A 7,954-nucleotide genomic window follows, 5' to 3' on the forward strand; every position below is an offset into this window, starting at 1 on the left:
GGGAATGTGTTAGCAGCCTCCCTGTCTATTTCTGTCGTGTTGTGGATAAGTTGTGATACACATGGATGTCTGTCTATATTTAAATATGTAACCAAGAGTGTGGAAAAGTAAAGTCACATGATGAGACTACAGTGTTTACAGGGTAAGATAAACCGATTTGGGGAGAAGCAAGTTACTAGTAAGCTTGTGCCCTGACAGGAACATAATGGATTCCCAGACCTATTTCATTCCCAGCTAGTGATCTATTTGAAGGGAGGAAGATATTCCCAGGAACTCGAGCAGCTGTTTGCATCCATCAAATCAGCCTTTTCTTACTAACCGTGGTTATACATTTAATAATGGGGCATATATGCTATAATAAAAAGACCAATTGCTTTAGTCATCCAATATAAATGACAATGGATAAAATGTTTTCACCAGAGTTCATTGATTCGGTTTTCTGTTATTTAGAATGGTTTGTGTTGATGACAGCTTTATTGTATGTACAAAGGCCATTTTTGTGGACAATTCTAGTTTCTGGAAAAATCTGAAAATGAATGTTCCCCTATGTGAAATGCAACATGGTTCCCCTTTTCTCTGATCTCCCCATACTTTCTAGTGTAAGATGTCCAATCACCTTTGGAAATGCTGAATGAGTCAAATTAGGTAGGCAACATGACTCAGTGCACGGATTGTTTTAGAATATGCCCCAAACCACATGATGACATTACAGTATGCTAGGCACTGACATTAAATTCAGTAAAGAGATCTCACGCTCTGTTCTGCACCCTCAAATGCCAAACAGTATGCCTGCCAACTGTCAAGTTCTTGCCAAAGGAGGAGAAGCATCACAGGCCTTTGTTAGTTTTGCTAGGGGTCAAATGTGTCTGTTAGTCATCACCCTCCACGTTGCATGTCTGATTCTGAGGGACGCACACATCACCAACACCTATGAGTTTCCTATCCTTGTGATAACAGGCGGGAGGGGGTGGTGGATAGCATGCTGGAAAAATAGTGTGCGCTTCACAAAATGGCTCAGTAAGGAGGGAGCATATGCAGGGCTCATACAGGACACAGAAGGAGCAGGGGCTCAGGGGTGGCTATGCTGCCATCTGTTACATTCTGCCTAGATTTTTCCGAGCGTGGTGGCCCCCTCCTCCATCCTCTCCTATGCTTTTCAGACCCAAGGTGGATCCTGTCACTATTACATCATAAGAAATTGTGAATTATGAATTGTGACTGTGACTCTAGCTGGAATAGTGTAGTCCCTTCCCTGCAGGACCTACTCACAGGGTATTTCCACATATCCATCCCAGTTTCCAACCTCATAGTCTTTCAAATCCCTCCATCCCCAACTCAACATTGTGTGCTTATGGATGCACATGCATTTGTTTTAATTGGCCAGATGTACTAGGGAAAATTAGAAAACAAATAACTTGTAAGCATTTTCCTTCTTAGATAAAATAAATTCAGTTATCTTTTGAACAAAGCTTCCGTGTGCTGATCATTTCCCAGGTGGGATTCTCTTTCTGTTCTAATGTATTCTTCTGTGCTTTCTGTTGCTGTGGTAAAACACTAATAAAAAACCAACTTGGGGAGGAAAGAGTTTATTTATTTCATCTCAGAACTCCCAGGTCACAGTTCATCACTGAAGGAAGTCATGGCAGGAACTCAAAGGAGGAGCCTGGACTCAGGACCTAAAGCAGAGACCATGATGAAATGTTCCTTACTGGCTTACTTTCCCATGATTTGTTCAAACTTGCTTTCTTATACATCCCAGGATCACCAGCTCAAGAGTGGTACCATTCACAGTAGGCTGAGCCACCCCATGTTAGTCACTAATCATGAAATTGTCCACAGATATGCCCACAAACCAATTCCCCATGTGGAAGAGAAACCCACATGGATCTGATGGAGGCAATTAATCAGATGAAGTTCCTTCTTCCCAGAGACTCTAGTATGAGTATAGTTGATGAATGAGCAAAATACATAAGATCATTCATGTCAGCAAAGGTCCAAGAGCTCCTGTCCTTGTGGAGTTGAGTATGCCAGTGAGTTCCCACAGAACGTGATGGCAAGACCATATTTTTGAAGACCCCAGATAGTTGAGTAATAGACTATAGGGAAACCAAACTGATACTGACCTCATAGCTTCTTCCATACTTACTAGCATTCATGGTGGTGGGAGGTGTTACACATGCTGCTGGAGGGAAAATGATTCATCAGTCTTACCCAGTTGCAGCCATGAAAGCTACAGTAATGACTATCCTGGCAAGACATGCTCAACGATGCAATAATAGCATGAAGGTCATGGGAGTAACCAACCACTTTCTAATTGGATTTATGGTTTGTTCCACAAGATAAAATCCGTACCTAGTACCTTTTCAAGGCAAACAACCTGTGGCTAGATAAGTCGTAGGCCATGATGCTGAATAGGCACACTCCTAATGACTTGTGGTTATATCCATAAATTACTGTATCTCTCAGTCCTCCTCAGAAAGGCTTCCTTTTGAAATAGATGGTGGTAACCACACATACATCATTGTAAATAAATATATATACAGTTATAATATATTTATTATTTTTGTATACGTGGATGTTTTGCTTGTATGTTTGTGTGTGCACCATGTGTGTGCAGTACCCATGAAGGACAGAAGGGTGCATTGGACCACCTGCAACTAGAGTTACAGATGGTTGTGAGCTGCCATGTGAGTGCTGGAAATCAAACCCAGGTCCTCTTATAAGTGTTCTTAACTGTTGCTGAGGCATCTCTCCAACCCAGAAATGAGGGTATTATCATTATCAAAGCAGGTCAGAGAATTTAAGAATAGAGTTTCCATGGCATGCCTGGAGAGGGAGCTATGAGCAAATAACAATGGACAACTATAATAATTACGTCATCATATCATGACTGTTAATAGGAGTTTCAAGATATTTTGATACTTGAAATTTTGTATTGATTTGATTTATCAATACAAATGGGAATTGTTCTCATTTTGAATATGATTATGTTTTAGTTCTTAATGCTTTAGATCATTATCACAGCACAACAAAATTCAAAGTTAGCTTCTATTACAAAAACACATTTTGCTGAAATTATGGCAACAAAATGATACAAAATATGTTAATTTATTAATAATATGTAACCTCCAAGCTATTTGAAACATAAAGAGAGTATTTAATATAGTATATAAAGAATAAATAGTATATATATACATAATATATATGACATTTTATTAAAACTAAGCATAAGTTAGAATTGTAAACATTTAGTTATTTTGGATTATTTTTTCAGGTTTAAATTTTTGACTTAAAAATATCATTACAACAGGCTTTTACAAAATTGATTTTTTTCGACTCAAGATCACATTTTGGTATTCCTTAATGTTGGTGCACATCGCACTCATTAGTTTTAGCAGGTGTTTTGTACTTTTTTTTTTTTTTTACAACTCAATTGCCTACCAATTCCCATGTTGTCAGATCTGTAAGTGGACACTCTATTAATGAAAGGTACTGTGATCTTCAGTGTATTTCTACTATTAAAAATGAGACTGTCTCTGTACTATGTGTATCTAGAAGTAGGATTATTGGGTCCTGAAGAACACAGCCCTTCACTTGACTTATTATTATATTACATAGCATGGTGTTACATTATGAAGTTTAAATAAATGCAGATCAATGTTGTACATTACTTTCAAATATATTTTTATGCAATGCAGTTCAAAGGAATGGAAAAGTAAAAATAGCAATTGTGATTACCTTTTCCAAAAATATGGAGAAATGGTTTGAGGAATGGTATACATGGAATTTCAGTTTATGGAGGATATAGGTATTTTCATATTGTTATCTACAGCATTGTATATGACCAAACTATTTCCAAGAAGGGGGTAGATGAAAATTAAAAAAAAAAAACTTGGAGAAGTTTCAAATAATTCAGAATCAAAATGGCATAAGCATGTAGGTAGTTAATCAGCAATATCCACAGGGTTGGCTAAATGTGAAAATATAATTTGTAGATCTGTAAGTGACAATCGAGATTATGTACCTTTGGTCAGAGAGCGCCCTTAGAGGATGAAGTCACCTTCCAGAAAAGAGCCTTTATGTTTTTGCAGTCATCTGCAAAACCAATGCCTTCTTTGAGCTTCAAAGTGACAGCCATTAGGATCTAGTACAATAACAAAAAACTGCTTATATTCTGCACTTATCTCTAAGCAAAGGATCAGGAACAGGCTTGGTCTCTGCACAGTTTGCCCCTTCGTTCACAGACCAATGATGGCAGAAGGTACAGTATACAGAGGACTGGCATCTGATCCTCTGCCCTTGGGGACCCAGCGGAGACTAAATCAAAACCTTAAGACAAAGTCTAAACACTGAACAAGGACAATAGGTATGCTAACATGGACGGGGAAACTCCACAAGGCCTCAGCTCTGCACACAGCACTACAGGCAACTGAGGAATGCTGAGAGTGGAGGAAATGGTCCTCCCCAGGGAAAAGAACACCAATAGGTTATCCAATGCCAAGTGGTCCTGAAGACATACATACAAGTAACATTATACAGACAGAGCATGCTATATTGGTGTATTTAGGAATACATATGACTTATGTATGTACATAGGCACCTACATATATGTATACAAGTAGTAAAAAGAGTCTAGCCATGAATTTGAAGGAGAGCAATGAGGGGTGCATGAGAGGGTCTGCAAAGAGGAAAAGGAAGGGGGAAATGATATAACTATGTTATAATCTCAAAAAATAAAAGAAACAATGTTTTAAAGAAGTAACCTGAGGCAGGGATGCAGCTTTAGGGTAGGAAGTGGCCTAACACGAGCAGGCCCCCCGAACTCAATTCCCAGCACTGAAAATTAAAAGTAATCCATTAACCATAAGCAGTTAAAGTGGTGCCATAATGCCCATATGTAGAAAATGAGCTAAGATCTACCCCTTTCTCCCACAAGCTCCAATTATGTGGTCAACTTGTCATCAGTGAAGGTCTGCCCACTCCGGAGACAGGGGCGGTACTTCCTGCCACTGCTACACAGTAAACCCACAAGGGAGCCAAGCAGTCACTGTTTTCCAAAGAGTTGTTGTATATGAAATTTGCTTAAACCAGTGGTTCTCAACCTTCCTAATGCTGCAACCCTTTTTTTAATACAGTTCCTCATGTTGTGGTGACTCCCAACCATAACATTATGTCATTGCTACTTTATACCTGTAACTTTACTACTGTTACGTGTCATAACGTAAATACCTGATATACAGGATATCTGATATAAGACCTTCAGAGAGGTCACGAGCCATGGGTTGAGAACCACTGGTTTAAAATTATATTAATGAAGTCACAGGACTAGACTGTTTCCAGGAAAGGTGACAAGAAAGCATTGTGGCAAGCCCTCAGGTAGATCAGCTGCACATCTTTCTAGTAAGTACATAAGACTGGATCCAGAGCTGAAACGTGTTTGAAACCCACTCCTGTCCTACCAGGAGCCAGAAAGTCACCAAGAAAGCCTGAATCTGAATTCCGAATTGCTTGTGTTGTTAAGCTCTGAGGGGAGGGGGACTTAAGACTGTCCTCTGAAGAGAAGTGGCAGTGTCTGCTGGAGAGAGGGAAAGAGAATCTCCAGCTCCTGGGCTGTGCAGACGCTCCTTAGAGAAAGCTGGGAAATGAAGAAAGCAGACATCAGAGATGTGTGACCAGGCAGATACACAGACAAAGGCAAATGGTCATTGACCTAGAAGTCAATACAGACATGGATTCACAGTATTCTCAAATCCCAAATGTGTGAGATCTTCTGCACTGGGGATGGCACATGATCACTAGTCCACACTGGTTTCTATTTTTAAATGTTTCTCAGTTTCTGATTTCATCCTAGCTGTCCCTCTACAACAGACCAGCCTGGGGAAGTCTCTCAAGCACGATGTCACCCCTATTTGGTCTATCCAGCCTTTGTCAGGCACTATATTAAAAGGAAAGGAACCATAAGTGATCCCAAAAGTAAGACCTCAATTCTCCAAGACAGTTTCCTCCAACTGTGGGTACAAGGAGCACCAAGCAAACAGACAGGAGCAACCATGCAGCATACCCCAGGTTGTCCTGTGTATCTAGCCTCCACATGTCTGAAGACAAAATAATTCCCAAAATTTCAACAAAACATCTATAATCTATAAATATATCCTCTCCATTAAGAATCATTTCACTGTAATGTTCTGGTTAGTCTTTGTCAGCTTGATACCAGCTAGAGTCACCTGGGTAAAGGGAACCTCAGCTAATTTCCTCCATCAGACTGCACCTGCAACGTGAGTGTGTCTGTGGGTCATTTTCTTAATTGCTAATTGATGAAGTGGGGCTTGGTACACTGTGGGCAGTACGAATCCTAGGCAGGTGGGCCTGGCCTAAGAAGAGTAGCTGAGCAAGCTAGAGGATGCGAACCAGTAAACAGTGCTCCTCTGCTGCTCCTGCTTCAGTTCCTGCCTCCAGGTTCCTGCCTTGAGTTCCTGTCATGGCTTCCCTCCGTGATGCACTGTAAGCTGAAATAAACCCACTCCTCCCCTAACTGTTTTTGGTCAGTCTATGATCACAGCCATAGAAACAAAACTAGGACACCGTCCATCCCTTAGAAACTTTGGTAGGACACAGCAAATTCTTTGGAAACTGTGTTTCCAGTTTTAACTTTCTTTGGGGTGGTGTTTTTTTTTTTGCCACTTGATGGAGCAATACATGTCTTCCTTCCTCCAGCTTCAACATAACAGAGTACAATTTCAGCAGGCATTCCTGCCACCCAAGAGACATGTGATATAGACCCTTGGCAATATAACCAGTTTGATTTCCCACATAACTAACTAGAAATTTTATCTGTGACTACAAGAACGCTGGTGTCTTAACATGATGTATCCTATTCCCTGAGGCCATCAGTCACATCACCCTGTATTCAGCAGCCTCCTCTAACATCCTATCAAACACATTTTTCATGAAATACCAACACCCAGAACTTATACAGAACACCTAGAACTCAACAAACAGTAGACACAAACAACCCATCACAAAAGTGTTCTCATAAACTGGCATTTCCCCAAAGATACAGAAATGTATAATAAGCACAGTAAATATTAGAATTGTTAGTCATTAGGTGAAGGCAAACTGAAACCACAAGGAGACTAACAGTAGACTGGCCCTGCTGAATAAGGTAACAGCCTGTTGGCAAGAGTGTGGAGAATTGGGAATGGCCTGCACAGCTTATGGAGTTGTGTAATGGTGCAGCTGTATGATAAGATAAATTTGTCATATCTTAGAATATTGAACACATGACTTTCATGTAATCTGGCAATTCTAACCTCAAATGAATGCCCAATATAGGAAAGACAGGAAATTGTTTGCAAATACTTCTACACAGATGTTTTACAGGAGTACTATCCATACATCCCAAATGGGAAAACTTCTACTTCAGTTGACTTGGGGCTTCTATAACGAACAGCACAAATTTAATAGCAAGGTACCAGTGAGAATGGTCTGGTTTTCACGAAGCTTCTTTGTGTCTTAGAGAAAGAGGGCAATAGGGGAGGGAGGCAGGGAGGGAAGCAGGGAGAGAGAGAAAGGAAGATCCATCATTCTTTTCTTATATGAGCAATAATGTAATGATGATTCTATTACGATCCCTTTGTGAGCCTCCAACCCCCATGATGCTATCTAAACCTGACTGTCTTCAAAGTCTCCATGTCCAAGGAGTATCGACATCTGCATTTTATGCGGGAAAATATTTAGTCACTTACACTCTCCTCTTGCCCCTGCCCAAGCCATGTCCTTCCTTCATGCTCCCTGCAAGTCTTAACTTACTCTAGAGTCAACTCTAAAGCTTAAAGTCCAAAGTCTCCTTAAATATCACCTAATCGAATGTGTGTTAAAATTAAGGTGTGACCAATCCCAAGTAAAAATTCTTCTCTAGCTATAAACCTTTGCAACCAAAGAAAATGCAATGATA

This window comes from Peromyscus californicus, unplaced genomic scaffold, assembly GCF_007827085.1.
Source record: "Peromyscus californicus insignis strain IS unplaced genomic scaffold, ASM782708v3 Scaffold_4__1_contigs__length_199733344, whole genome shotgun sequence".
In the NCBI taxonomy this organism is placed as follows: domain Eukaryota; kingdom Metazoa; phylum Chordata; class Mammalia; order Rodentia; family Cricetidae; genus Peromyscus; species Peromyscus californicus.